The sequence below is a fragment of the Ascaphus truei genome, chromosome 8, assembly GCF_040206685.1.
Source record: "Ascaphus truei isolate aAscTru1 chromosome 8, aAscTru1.hap1, whole genome shotgun sequence".
Taxonomy (NCBI): Eukaryota; Metazoa; Chordata; class Amphibia; order Anura; family Ascaphidae; genus Ascaphus; species Ascaphus truei.
This window is the reverse complement of record NC_134490.1, coordinates 74,577,655-74,596,520: the sequence shown is the minus strand read 5'-3', so window position 1 is coordinate 74,596,520 and position 18,866 is coordinate 74,577,655. Positions and strand designations below refer to the sequence as shown.

Sequence of the window (18,866 nt, the reverse complement as noted above, 5' to 3'; positions counted from 1 at the left end):
AAACCATGATTTTCCACCTATTAGAGTTATTTCTTGACAACGCTTTAGCTTCCTAAATCATTTTGTTAAAGCAGCAGTTCCCCTTACTGAATTTATTCACCCTCTCCCTCCTTTAACCAGGGTGGGAACCAGAGCACCCCTGGGGCTGAATTACACTATTTTCAGCTCTGGAGAGCACTTGGTAACTGAGATACTAAAGATGGCATATTCCTGTCCCCTCCAGGGGAAACAAAATGGCGGGTCTAATGTCCAATAGGAAGCTGCAACATCATCCATTGCAGCTTTCTATTGGCCTGCGTGACGCAGGGGATTTAAATACCAGTAAGTACCTGTGCTCTCTCTTAAACTAGGGGGAGCCTAAAGAGCTTAAAGTAGCTCCCTGGTCAAATCCTGGTAAACCAAAAAGGAGGAGGGGTGGGGGGTGCAGACGCTACTTTAATTTTCTGTAAAGAACTATACAAAAATATATATTCAGGTAATGTGTTTTGATTTTAGTATGTACATATCTCTTTATTTATACAGTATAGTATCCACAGTATACTCAGAACTTTACATAGACAATACAGTACAGGGAATAATAATAGCATGTTCTCGTATAGCGCTGCTAGTTTTACATAGCACTTTACAGAGACATTTTGCAGATGCAGAGCTTACAACCTATCTTTTTGTTGCCTGAGGCACAGGGAGATAAAGTGACTTTCCCAAGGTCACAAAGAGCTGACGCTGGGAACTGAACCAGGCTCCCCTGCTTCCAACTCAGTGCCAGTCAGTGTCTTTACTCATTGAGCCACTCCCTCTCTCATAATACGATAACTGCAGTCAAGTCAGACAATAGGAAAGAAAACCCCTGCCCCGGAGAGCTTACAATCTACGTAGTGTTTGTTTAGTAAAACCCTCCAAATGCAGCACACAACGGCAAGAACCTCAGAAATCGCAAATCCCTGGCTATATCTTCCCTTCAAGAAAGCACGTCTCCTCTGCAGCGCGCATTCTCATGTACTTGTAACACATGCATTGCCCCATTGAGGGCAAGTCTCCTGACGTCCCATCTACTCTGAAGATCAGTCGTTCGGTTTCCTGTTTTTCAAACACATAAGCGAAAAGAGCATCAAATATAATGTTTTCAAATAAGAGTGTCATTCGGTCTGCAGTTTTCTTTATACTAGTTCTGCTTAATAGGGTCAATTATTTTCAAATGAATAAAGATTGTTGCTCTTAATTAGGGGGTAAATCTGGAAGCGATAAGGAACAGTTCAGGCCATTCAGAAACAGCTATTTAAATGCAATTATCCACGAAGCTCTTTCATTTTTCAAAATGCAGCTGAAATATTTAATGATTTGTCATAAATTACATGAGCAGTTATTATAGGAAAGAGTGTGCATAATTTATACCTTCCCACTTTTTAAGTAATAGATTAACTTGTGAATTATCAAACACACACACACACACACACACACACACACACACACACACGTATCTATGAGGGTATATAGATATGCATATAAATTTAGTCAATCATGCAACAAAAAAATGAACTCATTGCTTTTTTGCCTGGCTGATGGAGAACTAAAATACTGTATTATATTTGTGAAATCTTATCATGTCAATACAGATATGTTGTACTGTAAACATACACAAGTAGGCAAACACGCACACATACTCTCGGAATGCTCATTAAGACATGTGGATTTGATTGTGACATGTTTCGAATAGGAACAAATTAATAGTGAAATTAGAATCCGAAAATCATCCTCTATTTAATGTTAAGGGGGATGAATAAAGGAGGAGACTGGAGGGTTGCACTCCGAATGTTGAATATTCATTCAAAGAAGAAAACACTGGAGAGATCTGAAGGATTTGGAAATGAAACGTGAGTAGCGATGGCCGAGAGGCAGTTAGGCAGTGCGACCAAAGGGATCTCATAAAATACATGGGCGCAGATCCTCAGAAGCACGTCAAATTTGCGCTAATAACGATCGAGGAACGGACATTATTTTTCTTCATTTTAACGGGTATCCTCAAAGATAATGCGATGCAAAAATAACATCTTTGCGTAAAAGGCAGCGGCGCTATTAACGGGGATATTCATGCCTCAGAGATGCGTTCACCAATGCACTGCACATGCGCATTGGTCAAACTTTAACGTGCGTTCTTAACGCATGCGATAAAGACGTGTAGTCCCCCCCCCCCAGTGGGTTTACTATAGTTTAATGAAGGGACGTAATGGGAATGTATAGGAAAGGCCCCAACCAGATGTAGCTTATGCTATGTAGTTTATTTCATGTAGCTAGTTTTAAGTTGCCAAAATGGCTCCTGTCGGGTGTCTGGCCACTCCTTCGTTCTACAACCTACTGCAATGGTCACCTGACGTGTGAATCCTGATAGGCTAAGGATGTATGTACCTCGCCCAGTTACAAGGGCAGGATAATGACATCACACAGGGGTATAAAAGGAGCTGCAGAAGCTTCCAGACCTCAGGCTCCTGGAGGATCAGGAGGGGAGGAGTCTCGCTGTCTTAATGTACAGGCAGACCCCGCATTAACGTACGCAATGGGACTGGAGCATGTATGTAAAGCAAAAATGCACTTAAAGTGAAGCACTCCCTTTTTTCCAGTTATTGATGCATGTACTGTACTGCAATCGTCATATACGTGCATAACTGATGTAAATAACGCATGTGTAACAGGCTCTATAGTCTCCCCGCTTGCGCACAGTTTCGGTACAGGTAGGGAGCCGATATTGCTGTTCAGGACGTGCTGACAGGCGCATGCGTGAGCTGCCGTTTGCCTATTGGGCGATATGTACTTACTCGCGAGTGTACTTAAAGTGAGTGTCCTTAAACCGGGGTATGCCTGTATGGTGTTAATGGTATGTCTTTAATGTGTAACTCTGTGTGAAGAAGTATGATCACCTTTTATTGTTTTACAGTTAGGGAAGTGTCCCTTATCTAGGAAGGGCCACTGTAATAGTCTGGGGAATGCTATCTTTCCTTTAAGTAAAGACGTGTGTGACATTTCAAAGTAAAGGATCCCTAAATCAGGGTCCCGGGGAAGTGTCACAGATAGAGTTGCTCTAACGCAACCCTACACATACCAGGTTGCAAGGAGGGGTTACAGACGCATTAATAACAAGCTAATGCAAATCTTGTTATAATATTGAGAAATGTTACAGTTTTACACTTAACTTTTTCCATTATTTAGTGTGTCCTTTCTTCATTTATTTTCAGTGTACATTAACTAAAATGTTATATTAATTATTAGTGGTGAGGAATGTATGGATATATATTATTGTACACCCTTACACTAATTATTACATTATATACCATATTAGTGCACACAAACATATCACATTTATCCAGTGCTTTTTGTTTAAATATAAATGGTGCCGGTACCCAGCCACTTACCTTCTCCTGCTCTTCATCGCGTTGTCGTGACGTCGCAGCATTATATGATGCCGTGTTGTCATGGCAATGCGATGACGTCGCGGCGTTATGTTGGAATGGGAACGTGGCGCCATGTGATGTCGCAGCATAATTTGATGCCGCGTTGCCATGGTGAGAGGGTTAAAGTTCAAGCTAATTGAAGGAAGGAACGAGTGCAGCTTATTAGGCTTGGTAGTACACCATAAACGAGCAGCAAGAGGTTTTAATCTCCCCAACGTCTGCCCCTGCACCAGAGCATCGGTTCCCGGAGTGTGTGGGCAGCGTTGGAGCACATCTGCAGATGTCCCCCTGCAACGGAGGAGAAAGCCACAATCTCCCTGCTTCAGCGCTATTTGCCTGTTTACTCTGTATTTGCTGTGTGTAAGATTCTGGGTTTTCCAACCAGACCAGCTGCATCACGCTATCCCAATTGTAGTATTTTTACTGTTTTTCTAATCTTTTAAATAAATTAGCGTCGTTTTCAGCCGTTTTGTATAGTTTTTGTTACTCCTTATTTATATGTTTGTTTGTAGTGTTTTGTTGGTGGTGTGTTAGTTTTTCGTTTGCCTATTTATGTGGTGAGTCTGTATGTTATGTGTAGTTCAGTTATGCCAGCAGGATACACTCTGATTTTCTTTTGTGTTTAATTCCCACATATCACGGGACGTATCTCCACGGATCCATCGCGTTAGTTCAGAGCTGCTGGATTGAACTTCTCATTCAAGTTTATTTCCATACTTGGAAGCCCATTGGACATTTCTATCGGCTTATTCTAAGGCGCCGGTTCGTATTTGGTATCTGCATGGTGACGCCTCGTTGAAGAAGATGACGCCGGAGATGAGCAGCAGCAGGAGAAGGTAAGAGAAAAAGGTGATCTTATTTTGGATTTCACTGATCTATACATGAATCTCAGCATCCGCTGCCTGCTGCGATATATATTCTCATAGTCCATTGTCCCCCTATTGTGGTAGTTGTTCACCTTAATTTAAGTTTATTACTTCACTCTCAAGCTCCTAGCAACATATGCTCCTCTAATTTACCTATTATCTTAAGCGTGACCGCTATTGAATCATGTTTCTTACCATTACAACTTTACCCTACTATCATATTTTTTTCAAGACTGTTTAGATTAAAACACAGTGATCTATGTTTTATTTGAATTTAGTAAATGCTAGGTTTTCATTTTATGGTGTGCAACAAGTGAATTCTTTGCAGGAGCATATCTCATTTGCCCCTTTTCTGTAGATATTCACTAATTCACAGTTTTGCACCCCTTCAGATCACTTGAATTTATATTATCTATCCTGGATAACTAGGTGCCAAATTAGTTGATCATCAATTACCCTCCTCTCCCTTTTAGCTTTCCGAGTAATAGACAGTCTGCTGATCTGTTTGTGATACTTTGTTGACAAAGGTAAGAGCTCAAAAAAGGTGTATGTGAGAGCCAATTTCAAAAGAGGAAGTGGATATGACTTTCAAAATGGTTGCTGTAGCAACCAAAGAATAATCAGTACATTAAAAAAATTATTAAAAATTACATTAGGAGTTAAATATACATGCAGACAGTATTAGCTAATACTTTTTAAAGCATATACAGGTATGATATATATAAGCAATTATGAGTTTCCTAATGACACTAAACTTGTAAAGCATGAATAGCTTTCTTGCACAGGGATGTTAATATAAAAAAGCATGCTATTCATTTATATTTGTATTTTTATATTTGTTTTTTAATCCAAGGTCATCTCTAACAATTTAGTGTATGCGTAAACTACGCATTTTAATGTCTGTAATAATGAAAGAAATACTTTACATTACAATTTTTTTGTGAAAATTTGTCGAGGTGACACACTGTACCATGACCATCAGTGTACAGTAATGAATTTGGCCAATTATCTTTGCAAGTAAAACTCCTACAAATGATAAATGTAGACACAGGCTCTAATGTTTCTGTCTGAAACAACTGCACAGCCCATTATACAAAAGAAAGATCACCTTATTTAATACAGGGGTAGCCAACTCCAGTCCTCAAGAGTTACTAACAGGTCAGCTTTTCAGGATATCCCTGTTGTTTCAGCACATGTGGCTCAATCAGTAGCTCTATCAAAGACTGCACCACCTGTGCTGAAGCAGGGATATCCTGAAAAGCTGGGCTGTTGGTAGCTCTTGAGGACTGGAGTTGGCCACCCCTGGTTTAATAGCACACTGGAAAATCATATTTAACATGACAAAGGTTTTGTTCTATCCATCGCTGGTCACTGTGGATGAGATGTAATGTGCTGCTATGCATGAACACTGTCGCACGATGTCCTTTCCTTGGGAGTGCCGTACATGTTTTTGAAATGAGAAATTCTTGCGCTTTTTTAATTATTATTTTTTCTAAATATAGGTATTAATGTCAGCTCCGGGGGGCCCCCTGCTTCCTGAGATACAGACCTCCAAAAGGGGGTGCTGGTATCTTGGCAAAGTTTAAAGCTCCCGCATCACGTGGTCCAATAGGAAGCTTCACCTGATGACATCACAGCTTCCTATTGGCCCACAGGGCGCGGGAGCTTCGAACCTCCGCCATTACGTGAACCCTGCTAGCCGAGTGGAGCGGCTACCTGCCCCCACTACGGAGGTAAGTATCTCCAGCTCCAGAGACCCCTTGCTTCAATGCTATGTAAAAAAAATAAACACAAATGGGGGGGAGCGAAATCACCCGCTTGAATTGCCGCTTAAATGCATTATATCTTGCGCTAAACAATATATTTAGGAGTGCTCTTAACTGTCTTTTACGTTGATATTCAAAACCTATATTATGGTATTTTAGGCACAGAAATATCAAGCTGTTTACTGATTGCAGATTCAATAGTATCAAGTTTGGGTTATAAAACATTTAACGGCGTTTCTAAAAGTATTCGGAACATGAATCATCCTTTTTTGCAATGTGATTGTATAATGTACAGTACGTTTTCCTAAAATCCTCCCTCCCTGTTGTGCTACGGTATGGTTCTGCGGAGAGTGTTATAACTGGAATGATTTGTCTCCACACCCAATAGCGCTGCCTGTCAGCTTCCACTTTCAGGGACTACAGTAGCTTGTGAGATTGGAGAAAAACCACTTCAATTTTTGCAAGTGTAATATGAATACATTTGACTAATAGAAGAATGAAATCCGAAGCTTCCATGTTAAAATTACAGACTTTAATATTTATTAGAATTCAAGATACTTCCCAAGGGAAAATGTATAATGTAATAAATTCAGATGTAAAACTAAAAATAAGGAAGATTGACAGCTTGTTGATCAACTCAAAAATCTGCTCATCGGATGAGACTAGAACTCAATTTGTTCAGTTGCTATAACATGTCTAGTTTGCACTGACTCTCAGCAAATGTAGATATCATACTAGATTAGTATAACCCAGCTAAATAAATACATTCAATAACAACATTCAATTGTGAGAATCTTTTTATTCCATCAATATTTTGTGGAGAAAGGTAGCGGCAGATTCATTTCATTTTCTTTGCCTCATATTACTTTGACCTTAATCTTGTCAGTGGCACCGAACCTCTGGCATTTGTGGTCATGTGATTGTTTCAGCAGTGATCACATGACCACCGCCACCCCCAGCTGACGGAACTGGAAGGGGAAGGGTCGCCACTGGCGTGTTTAAGAGGGAACATCCATGACTTGAGCGGCAATAGAATGATTAAAAACACCATGCATTAAAGCTGCAGACCAAGCAATATCCTATGTGTGGTTTTTTAATAAATCAGTTCTGTATTATGAGAAAATACTTGTAGCAGTAAAAAAAACACACACAACTCTGAATGACATTTTTATTGTATAATGTAACAAGCATTTCTTGTTTCTATAGCAACCATTTACAAAGTCGCATCCCCTTCCTCTTCTGAAACAGGCTCTTGTACACCCCTTTTTGAGCCCTGCCCGCTCACTAGCGGTGCACCAATTCTATCTAGTGACTGACTGGTCACGTGATCTGCCCCACAGAACTTTGCATCTTTGGTCCTGGTCACCGGAGACCAGGACTTTTTAAAAATATATACCGGATCATTCACTAGGCAAAACAAGGTAGTAGAACCAATTTAAGTTTATTCCTGGTCCTCTTTACGGTTAAAGATCCTACCTGCAACCGCTACGTTCAATTCACAGAACTTGGTCCTGACACCTGACGTAGTCTCTGCAGGGCAGGCTTTCCTAGCTTCAAAACGAAGCCGGTTGCTCTGCTATTCGTGAAGAGCAACTTTGAAAAGCCCCCCGCGCTTCATCAACACAAGTCACTAGATGGTCTGGTTCTCTGAATCGGCTTCCTCCTTACATACCCTCCGCTGTTCTATGTTCAGCATGGAGGAAGGAGGAGCGACCAATCAATCAGAGTGTGGGAATTCCATCCCACTAGCCAATAGGAATAGGGGCTCGTCCTTTGGCTGATGTCATTGGGGGCTGTGTGCCAAGTTGGCTCGGGATGCCCTATGGGCGGGACATACGGATTGACCAACGGGAAACGCGCCGACATTCTGCGGCTTCCCCCAGTCAACCCATTGCCACCTACTGGGCAGGCTCCACCGAGTCTGGCAGACCAGAGTGTCCTTCCCGGCACCTCTATGGATGCCCGGGCTGACTGAATAGACATTTATAGTAAATGCAGCAACACAACAAAAATATAGTTTAATAAAAGATATGCCTTGGGGAGACCCATATCTGTGAGGGACATAGGACTGGGATATCTGGGCTCGAAAACCAGGAGTATGAGGGACACTGGGCAGCCCTGGTGTAATTCCACCCGCGTACCGGCAAACCATGCCTGCACGCCGGGGAGAATTAGGGGTAACTTTGGCCCCCGAACTCCTGCAAACAAAATATTTGCATTTCTACCCAAATACCTTACCTAAAACTTACACTCAGAAAGTTTCAGGAGTCTGGGGCAAAGGGAATATGAAAGTGGAAAGCAGGGGTCATTTTAACTTTTGCATGTTACAGTACATGACCCCTGGCTTATGGTGCTATGTATTTGCCATGGACCCACAGATTTCAGGGTGCCATTTAGTGCACCCCCAAGCCGAATCTTCGCTGATCGATCACAGGAGAATGGATCAATTAGCAACTTAGCTAATTACTTATTGTATGGATTGTATTGATGCAAATATTAAAGCTTGGACTGCTGCTTTAAGACATGTTACAGTTTACAGATATACCACAGATATTATTCTATCTGCCGGGGCAAGCTTCCAAGGGCGTTGTAAATTCCTGAGACCTTCCCTGTCCAGCAAACTCAGAGGTGGCAGAGGGGACACTCGGTTAGTTATCATTACAGATTCACATTCTGTAATAATTCATATCTGATACAACCCATAATAATAATATCAAGTATAAATTAAAAAAAAAAAAAAAAGGCAAAAGTACACAATGTTATTGATAGGAAATGTGAGAAGATATATGTGTTGCAAATAGCAGATAATTAGGCCGTGCTGAGCCGCGCTGAGCAGATGCACTTACCTCCTGCATCTGTCATCAGCGCAGCTTTAGCAGCTGCTTCTGCACGCTTCCGCATGTGTGCGGAGGCTGAGAAATTCTGAGCAGACAGGCAAATTTACCTCTCAGGGAAGCGGAAGAGCGGTCACGTGACCTCTCACATCCAATGGGAGCGAGGGACTAGCCCCAACACCTGCCACGCCTCCGTTCCGCCTCCACCACGCCTTTGCCCCGCCTCCGCCCCGCCCCAAAGCGCGCTCACTGCCTCGCCTGCCAGGACACAAAAAAGCTCCAGTTTGAGCAGGCGAGGCAGAGCAGGAGCGCGGATCAGCGCGGCCCGAGGCACCATGCCCGAGGCCTTAGTTTCCCTCTCAAGGGTACCAGTAGTACTATACTAGGTAGTAGTAGTAGTACTAGTAGTACTATCACAAGGCGGTGTCTATGTATTCGTCACGCGTCTCTGAATGCCAAGGTCTTGGTATCATTACTCTGATGCTTATGGGATATTTTACTGTATAATCTCAAATTAATTTAAAATCCCCCCTTTCCCGGAAAAAGCCAGCAATAAAAGTGACACAGGGAAGTCAGTGACAAATATGAGATAAGACACACTCACAAAGACATCTGGCTTTTGTCACAAATGGAAGATTGTGGGGCTTATTCTGTAAGGTGTGATAAGCACAGATGACGTGCTACTGCATGGAAAGTCCCATTGAATTTAATAGGGCTTTTCCTGCAAGAGTGCGTCATCTGCGCTTCTCACACCTTACAGAATAAGCCCCTGTGTGTTTAAAAAATGGGATTTGAGAACCCATAGTAAGAATCCACCCAGAGGTGTATTATACCTGAACACGTGGCTTTCAATATTACTTATTTCATGGCCCCTTGAAGGATCTAATATCATTCACGGTTTTCATTTTAAACAGTCTACATCTATATAATGTATGTTGTTGCAATCCTTTTTTCTGTAATAAGCCTTGTACGCTTTTTGTAATATTAAATAAGGAATGTCATGTCTTTGAGCCATAATAGAACCTTTTTAAAGAGATTGACTGCATTTTCGGACACGTTATACCAACTTGGGTTTTTGCTTTAATTTCATATTTTTCCCAGTATAAGGGGGACGAGGACTCCTGAAGTGTAAACCATTACAGACAAAAAAAAAACAAACAAAAAGGTTCCCCCTGAATGCACTCAGATCAACCTAATTGATATGATGTAATGAATTAAAATAATTTAATATATCAGCAATCAATATAAAATAGTAGTTGTACAGAGGGGTGTGGTAAACAAGTCCAAGACCACCCCCAAATTACATACCAAATGTGTTAACGTTTTAACCGTATGACGTACATACACGGAAAAAAGGTAAGGAAGAAAAACACTGCACCTAAATATACTGGCATATAGCCTCGGTCTATAAATGTCTCTCAACGCCTGCAGAACTAAGTACAAACTTACAGTGAGGAAGCACTTTTATCTAATAAACCGGCAGTCTCAGATAATGTAAAACTGTCGATACTGAATCTGGAGGAGAAGATTCCTTGAGAGGTAATAATTAAAATACCTATAAGTACTGAAAGCAAGGAGTAATCAGACCAGTAAAATGTAATAATATATGTGCAGAGTTCAGCGTGAAGTCACAGTAACAACACTCCCAATTGAATCTGTATGTTCAGCATGGTGGGGTGGAAAAGACAACTAGCAAGGGTGTAAAATCCTGGAATAAGGGCTAGCACAAAGTGTGCAAATGTATAGCCCTGAGGCACGGTTCGCAGACCGTATCAAGTTATAGCCTCATAACTAGGAGTACTTTATTAGGCATAAACTTATATAATAAGGAAAATGTCTCAGTAGTGATATAATAAAGTCTCAACACTTATAGTATATTCAGCTAGTGTCTGTTACCACATAATAATTGTAACCTAGAAACATATAGTAATGGTTCCATGGGAACACACACGCTGACATTAAACAGAAAACTCCACTTAGATGAGCCTCATATTAAAGTATATATACCTCGCCCACAATACAATGTGCGAGGTATACAGACGATATTGCTCCTGGAAGACCACCTCCGCCTCCCACCACCCAAGGTAAAGATTCGCGTAGGTGGGGGCGCAGGCGGTCCCCATGGCTGTGCCACGGAGCTGGTGATACATCTTACCGTCAAAACCAAAGAGGTTGTGAGTAAGGATGAACCGTAATAAGTCCACCACTAGTATGTTATGATTACTAAATTCACAACCTCGTGTTTGAAGGTAGTACTCTACTGCATGGATGCCCCTATCGTGTATTATTGAGGTATATAAGGATTCTACATCCAGGCTGATAAGCAATGTATCCTCATCAATTAACATATCCTTGAGTCTATTTAATACGTCCTTCGTATCCCTCAGGTAAGAGGGCAGCGAAGTCACGAAAGGGCGAAGGACCTGATCCACATATATGCTACATTGTTCCGTCAAGTTAGAAATTCCTGAAACAATGGGGCGTCCAGGGGGGGCATCTAGACTTTTGTGTATCTTGGGGAGGGAATAGAAAGTGGCCATCCTAGGCGTTCTATTGAGGAGTGCCTCACTCTCTCTCTTCGAGAGGGCCTTAGTATAAATGCCCTGGTCTAGGATCAATTTTAAGTCACGCATGTAAGTGATCGTCGGGTCAGTTCTCAAGAGTGCATAGCAATTTCTGTCAGAAAGTAAACGTAGATTTTCCTTAACGTAGTCGGTGGTGTTCATAATTACAACGTTTCCCCCCTTATCAGAGGGTTTAATCGTAATAAGAGAGTTGGTTCGTAACTCTGACAAAGCCTGCCTTTCGGAGCAACTTAAGTTTGTAAGAGGTGATCTTGGCCTCAGACGTTCCAGGTCAGCGGTAACTAACCTGAGAAACGTGGCAACATTAGGACAGATATCTAGGGCGGGTGTGAACTTAGATTTGGGTTTCAGGGTAGAGAAAGGACCCTCGCCAGGAGTCCTTAGGCTCTCTTCCTCTAGAGCTGCTAGGTTACTGATGTTTTCTAAGTACTGATCGTCAAAATCTTCCTGCCCTACTGCCCTTAGCTGGTTTTGTGCCCTTCTTTTGAAGAATTTATGTAATAAAAGTTTGCGTCCGAACAGATATGTGTCTTTTATTTATTTATTTATTTATAAAATATTTTACCAGGAAGTAATACATTGAGAGTTACCTCTCGTTTTCAAGTATGTCCTGGGCACAGAGTAAAACAAAATAATACATGGTTACAAATACAGTTACATAAATGAACAAGGTATACATTATATACAAGACATTGCATGCACAGTTAAAGAAAATATATATTATGAGCGTATGAAACAGTTACAGACCAGATTAAAGTGTGAGACAGCCTTAGATTTGAAAGAACTTAAGCTGGTGGTGGATATGAGACTCTCTGGTAGGTTGTTCCAGTTTTGGGGTGCACGGTAGGAGAAGGAGGAACGTCCGGATACTTTGTTGAGTCTTGGGACCATGAATAGTCTTTTGGAGTCTGATCTCAGGTGATAGGTTATTATCAGGATTTTATCCAGTCAAATGTAATAAAATCCTCAGTGGGTGAGAAAGAAAGTCCCTTTTGCAGGACCGCCATCTGATCCTCACTGAGGATAATAATGGATAAATTCACAACTTGACCAAAATCAGTAATAGTATCTACTATCTGCGTCGACGAGATTGTCTCCTTGGTCCCCCCCTGTAACTCCAGGTGTCTCTGTCTCGCAACCCACCCCACCTTGCCTCTTCTGGTCTTACTTGATCTTGGGGTAGTGGGTAGCGGGGGTCCTGGTCTAAAAAAACGACCCTGGAGGGTTCAATTCGTCCTGGTTCCCTGCGCTCGCCACCATCACTCTCCTCATTGGAGGTGTCCCAATCAGTTGAGGACGCTGGGTGATTAAATCGAACTTTCTTCTCTTTTTTCTGTTTATATATTGGCTTATGGGCTACATGATTCAGCATGAAGTACTATCTATCAAGCTAAGTATATCGTGTGAATAGCCCTTTTGTGTTATGTTTCTGCTTTAATGCATTATGAGGGGTGTCTTAGGATTTAACTGGTACTACACACCAAATGGGCAATCGCTACCTATTGAGATTGATACAATATATGTAGCGTTATTTTCTGTTCATTGAGACTGCTACAATGTGTGCCGTATATATACTTTAATATGAGGCTCATCTAAGTGGAGTTTTCTGTTTAATGTCAGCGTGTGTGTTCCCATGGAACCATTACTACTGTATATGTTTCTAGGTTACAATTATTATGTGGTAACAGACACTAGCTGAATATACTATAAGTGTTGAGACTTTATTATATCACTACTGAGACATTTTCCTTATTATATAAGTTTATGCCTAATAAAGTACTCCTAGTTATGAGGCTATAACTTGATACGGTCTGCGAACCGTGCCTCAGGGCTATACATTTGCACACTTTGTGCTAGCCCTTATTCCAGGATTTTACACCCTTGCTAGTTGTCTTTTCCACCCCACCATGCTGAACATACAGATTCAAATGGGAGTGTTGTTACTGTGACTTCACGCTGAACTCTGCACATATATTATTACATTTTACTGGTCTGATTACTCCTTGCTTTCAGTACTTATAGGTATTTTAATTATTACCTCTCAAGGAATCTTCTCCTCCAGATTCAGTATCGACAGTTTTACATTATCTGAGACTGCCGGTTTATTAGATAAAAGTGCTTCCTCACTGTAAGTTTGTACTTAGTTCTGCAGGCGTTGAGAGACATTTATAGACCGAGGCTATATGCCAGTATATTTAGGTGCAGTGTTTTTCTTCCTTACCTTTTTTCCGTGTATGTACGTCATACGGTTAAAACGTTAACACATTTGGTATGTAATTTGGGGGTGGTCTTGGACTTGTTTACCACACCCCTCTGTACAACTACTATTTTATATTGATTGCTGATATATTAAATTATTTTAATTCATTACATCATATCAATTAGGTCGATCTGAGTGCATTCAGGGGGAACCTTTTTGTTTGTTTGTCTGTGTATCCCTTTGTCCCCTTTTGCACCAGACACGATCTTTAACTATCTGACTACTTACCTCTTCATGTACTTCAGCTGATGCGTTAGCCTTCCCTGTCCCTCCTCTTCCCTATCCTTTCCCCTTCCCCATATTTATAGTGTAAACCATTACATTAATCCTGGTGCTGCCAGTGTAATTGGGGTGTAGTGTAACGGGTTTTGGGGTGTGAGTGCTCATTTATGGCGCCCCGCAGGGAGGTAAGTGGGAGCTAAATTGGCACCCAGAAAAAATATCTTTGTGATTGATACAGTATGTCTCAGCCTTGCTGCATGACTCATTGAGATCTTTCTGTTAAGAGAATAAACTAAATCCATAATGACCAGTGGGCAGAATTTCCATCTAAAATCCTCTTCTTCTGAGACATCAAACATACAGTAGGAGTTACAGTAAATATTTATTAAACCAAAATGCAGCCTTTGGAAATATCACCATGGCTGCAGTAATGCGTATGTGAATGTCAGTTATGCTACGCTGAGTTATAGCCAGATACTGTCATTCTACCCAAACATTCTCTGCTCCACTGAAAAAGTTAACACTGAAGCTCAAAGCCAACTGCAGTGTGTATTACAGGAATCAGAATATACTTCAAGGAAAGGCTATGGTTAAAGGTCAGCACTCCTGGGCATCTCAGAGCAAGTTAGAAAACAGCGCTGTTGTATATAAATTGGCATTCTCTCGCCCCAAATAGACATCTTGGCAGTGAATATATGGGATCCCTGTTAGTGAGGGATTAGGATGGTTACTTCATTATTAAAGCAGCAATACTACATTCCATTTTTTCTTATTTTTATATGTAAAGCATCGGGTAATGTATAATTCAACATCATTACCTAAGCTGGTAATCATTTGGTGCGCCTGTTCAGGGGCGCAGCTATAGACCGAGCAGCCCGGGGGGCCAGCGCTCTTGGGGGGACTGCTCTCCTCCCACCCCACCTGTTGGTGGTCCATCGCTCTCTTCAGACAGGTGGGGGGAAGATGGTATGCGGGTTAAACAGAAGCTGGCAGAGGAATCAGCACCTGTTACAGAGCAGGACAGCAGGGGAGGAGTATGCTCAAGCAGCAGACACCGGAAGTAAGAAACACTTCCGGGTCAGACCACAAGAGCGCGCTCCTCCCCTGCTCTGTAACAGCTGCTGATTCCTCTGCCAGCTTCTGTTTAACATCGGACCAACCACAGGTAGGCGCGGGGGGGGGGGGGGGGAGGAGGAGAGAGAACAGAGAGAGAACAGAGAGAGAACAGAGAGAGAGGTGGGGGAGAGGTGATGATGATGATGACGATGGGAGAGGAGGAGGAGGATGGGGATAGATTTGGGGGAGAGATGATGAGGATGTGGGGGAGAGACGAGGAGAGAGAGATGATTCTGATGGTGAGGGGCAGAGATGATGAGGAGGATGTGGGGGAGAGACGAGGAGAGGGAGAGATGATTCTGATGGTGAGGGGGAGAGATGATGAGGAGGATGTGGGGGAGAGACGAGGAGAGGGAGAGATGATTCTGATGGTGAGGAGGAGAGATGATGAGGAGGATGTGGGGGAGAGACGAGGAGAGGGAGAGATGATTATGATGGGGAAGGGGAGAGATGATGAGGATCAGGGAGAGGATGGTGGAAGGGAGAAAAAAATTGCAGTCAGTATTTATATTAATGGGGCCCTGAAAAAAAATTTGCCCGGGGGCCCGCGCATGTCTAGCTACACCACTGCTCCTGTTATAAAATCGGTAAAAATCCTATTTGTGTGCATAGCATAACGGCCGCCTTTCAGTTTTAATTAATCCTTCAGTCAGTGTAACTCAGTAGCTACAATGTATCCTTATATTACTATGGTAACTATCTATTGTTTCAGTTTGCAGGTCAAACTGCAGAGAATATTGACAACAAATGATCACAAAGGAAATTGTTGCAAAGATCTTGCACTACTGGGGAGGTGTGTTAAACCTGCTATAGAAATCAAAAGGATGCACAGTACATTAAAACTCATTAAAAATGGCATCAAGAGTCGATTTAAAAAAAAAATGTAGTAAGTATTATCTAATATGACAGAACTGATTTATTTAATAAAATAATACATGTCAGTGTAACTCAGCCACTTCAATGTATCCTGATATTACTAAGGTAACATTATCTTCTGTTACAGTTTGCAACTCAAACTGATTTATTTAAAACAAAAACATAAGATTTCACACGTTTTGCTGCTTTAAATGTGATATGTATCAAGATGATGCAACTGGCTCCAGACCATGGAGCAACAATTTTCACTTGTGTCAACACACCCCATCATCACATGTATACATTTGTTCATCTTGTTTCCTATCTTTGATGCAGAGTTTTTAGCAGCAGAGGCTTGCGCATTGGAATACCATTGCATCATTTTGACTTTTAATTTGGAGAAATATTCCAGCTTGCAATGCCCAAATACAGTATATGAGCTGTACAGTTGCCCTATACTCAAATTCTAGAAAATGTACAGACTGTCCTTTTTCACCACCAGAAAAGTACCAAACTCCATGGGTACTAATCAGAGGAGCAGTATAATACCCAAAGATTAGAAGCGCTACTACCAGTATGAAGTTTGTGAAAATGTAATGAAATTGTATTGTATGTCTTTATTTATATAGCGCCATTAATGTACATAGCGCTTCACAGCAGTAATACATGCGGTAATCAAATAAATAATAGATAATATAAATAACAGATCATGGGAATAAGTGCTTTAGACATAAAAGTAACATTAAGGAAGAGGAGTCCCTGCCCCGAGGAGCTTACAGTCTAATTGGTAGGTAGGGAGAACGTACAGAGACAGTAGGAGGGAGTTCTCGGAAGTGCGTCTGCAGGGGGCCAAGCTTTATGTGCCATGTGTTCAGAATAGCCACAGTGCTATTCATATGCTTCTTTAAGCAGATGTGTCTTAAGTTGGGTCTTAAAGGTGAATAGAGAGGGTGCTAGTCGGGAATTGAGGGGAAGGGCATTCCAGAGGTGTGGGGCAGTCAGTGAAAAAGGTTTAAAGCGGGAGAGAGCTTTAGATACAAAGGGGTAGAAAGAAGACATCCTTGAGAAGAACGCAAGAGTCTGGATGGTGCATAACGAGAAATTAGGGCTGAGATGTAAGGAGGGGCAGAAGAGTGTAAAGCTTTAAAAGTGAGGAGAAGAATGGAGTGTGAGATGCGGGATTTGATCGGAAGCCAGGAGAGGGATTTCATGAGGGGAGATGCTGAGACGGATCTAGGAAAGAGTAGCATGACTCTGGCAGCAGCGTTTAGGATAGATTGTAGGGGAGACAGGTGAGAGGCAGGAAGGCCGGACAGCAGGAGGTTACAGTAATCAAGACGGGAGAGAAAGAGGGCCTGAGTCAGAGTTTTAGCAGTCGAGCTACAGAGGAAAGGGCGTATCTTTGTCATATTGCGGAGGAAAAAGCACCAGGTTTTAGAAATGTTTTGAATGTGAGGGGCGAATGTGAGAGAGGAGTCGAGTGTGACCCCTAGGTGAATGATCGTAGTTCCAACAGTAATGTGGAAGGAGGTAGTAGGGCCAGGTTTGGGAGGAAGTATGAGGAGCTCTGTTTTAGCCATGTTGAGTTTATGGTGGCGGAGGGCAATCCAGGATGATATGGCAGAGAGACATTCAGAAACTTTGGTTTGAACAGCAGGTGTAAGGTCGGGTGTTGAAAAGTATATTTGTGTGTCGTCAGCATAGAGGTGATATTTAAACCCAAAATATGTTATTAGGTCACCTAGAGAGAGTGTGTACAGAGAAAAGAGAAGAGATCCCAGGACAGAGCCCTGGGGTACCCCCACAGAGAGATCAATGGAGGAGGTGTTAGCAGAAGAGACACTGAAAGTACGATGGGAGAGGTAGGATGAGATCCAGGATAGAGCTTTGTTCCGAATAACAAAAGTATGGAGAATGTGAAGGAGAAGAGGGTGGTCCACGGTGTCAAATGGTGCGGAGAGGTTGAGTAATATGAGCAGAGTGTAATGACCTCTGTCTTTGGCAGCATGGAGGTTGTCAGTTATTTTAGTGAGGGCTGTTTCGGTGGAGTGAGCAGTGCGGAAACCAGATTGTAGAGGGTCTAGGAGAGAATAGGTGTTGAAAAAATGGAGCAAGCGAGAAAATACAAGACGTTCAAGGAGTTTAGAGGCAAAAGGCAGGAGGGAGACAGGTCGATAGTTAGAAAGACAGGTAGGTTCAATAACCATTACAAATACAAATAACCATTGTGTGTATAATTGAATTAGTGATAGTAACTGTGATTAGTACTGAGTAAAAATCATTCAAACAATTTCTCAGATTTTTTTATATATATAAAACAGCGGGTTTTTTTACAAAAAATATTGCAGCTCCGACCTGTGTGTTTAATCTACTGTAGCAAAATGTCTCTTGGACGTGGGAAGCGCAGAAAAATCAACCCAAAAATAGTTACAGTAAGAACATTTCTATAATGAAGTTCATAACCATACAAAAACGTGAAAAATCCCAATACAGGCATAAGCACTCACATAGGGTCAGTGATAACTGTCATTTATCAATCTCCTATGGCTTTACACAGCTCCTCTGTATTCCTGGATACGTTTTCAGTAGTTCACTCAAAATTAAACAGAAAGGCAGCAATACCATAATGTTATCCCACTCAGATATATCCGCATCAAACAAGCATTGTGCAATAATATGATGGATCTGCAACTGTATCAGTGGTGCCCCGATCACCCTCAACAAACCGGCTCTCTCTCCCGGCGTCGGACATCACTTCCGGAACCTCCGGTAACAGGCTCTTTCTCCACAGGGTGATCTTTCCATCTCCTCCGCACACTCAACTGGAATCAACGCGTTTCGCCAATTAGGCTCCTCAGGAGTCTTTGTTTACTCACAGTATCACCAGGCTTTATATAGCACAGTCCCTTAAGCCATTAG

General features: G+C 41.9%; 1 protein-coding gene across 3 annotated transcripts in view; it reads right to left on the bottom strand.

The window, feature by feature from the left end:
- Positions 1-18,866, bottom strand: part of ADGRA1 (adhesion G protein-coupled receptor A1) — a 692,353-nt gene that overhangs the window by 643,186 nt on the left and 30,301 nt on the right. The window lies entirely within an intron of this gene.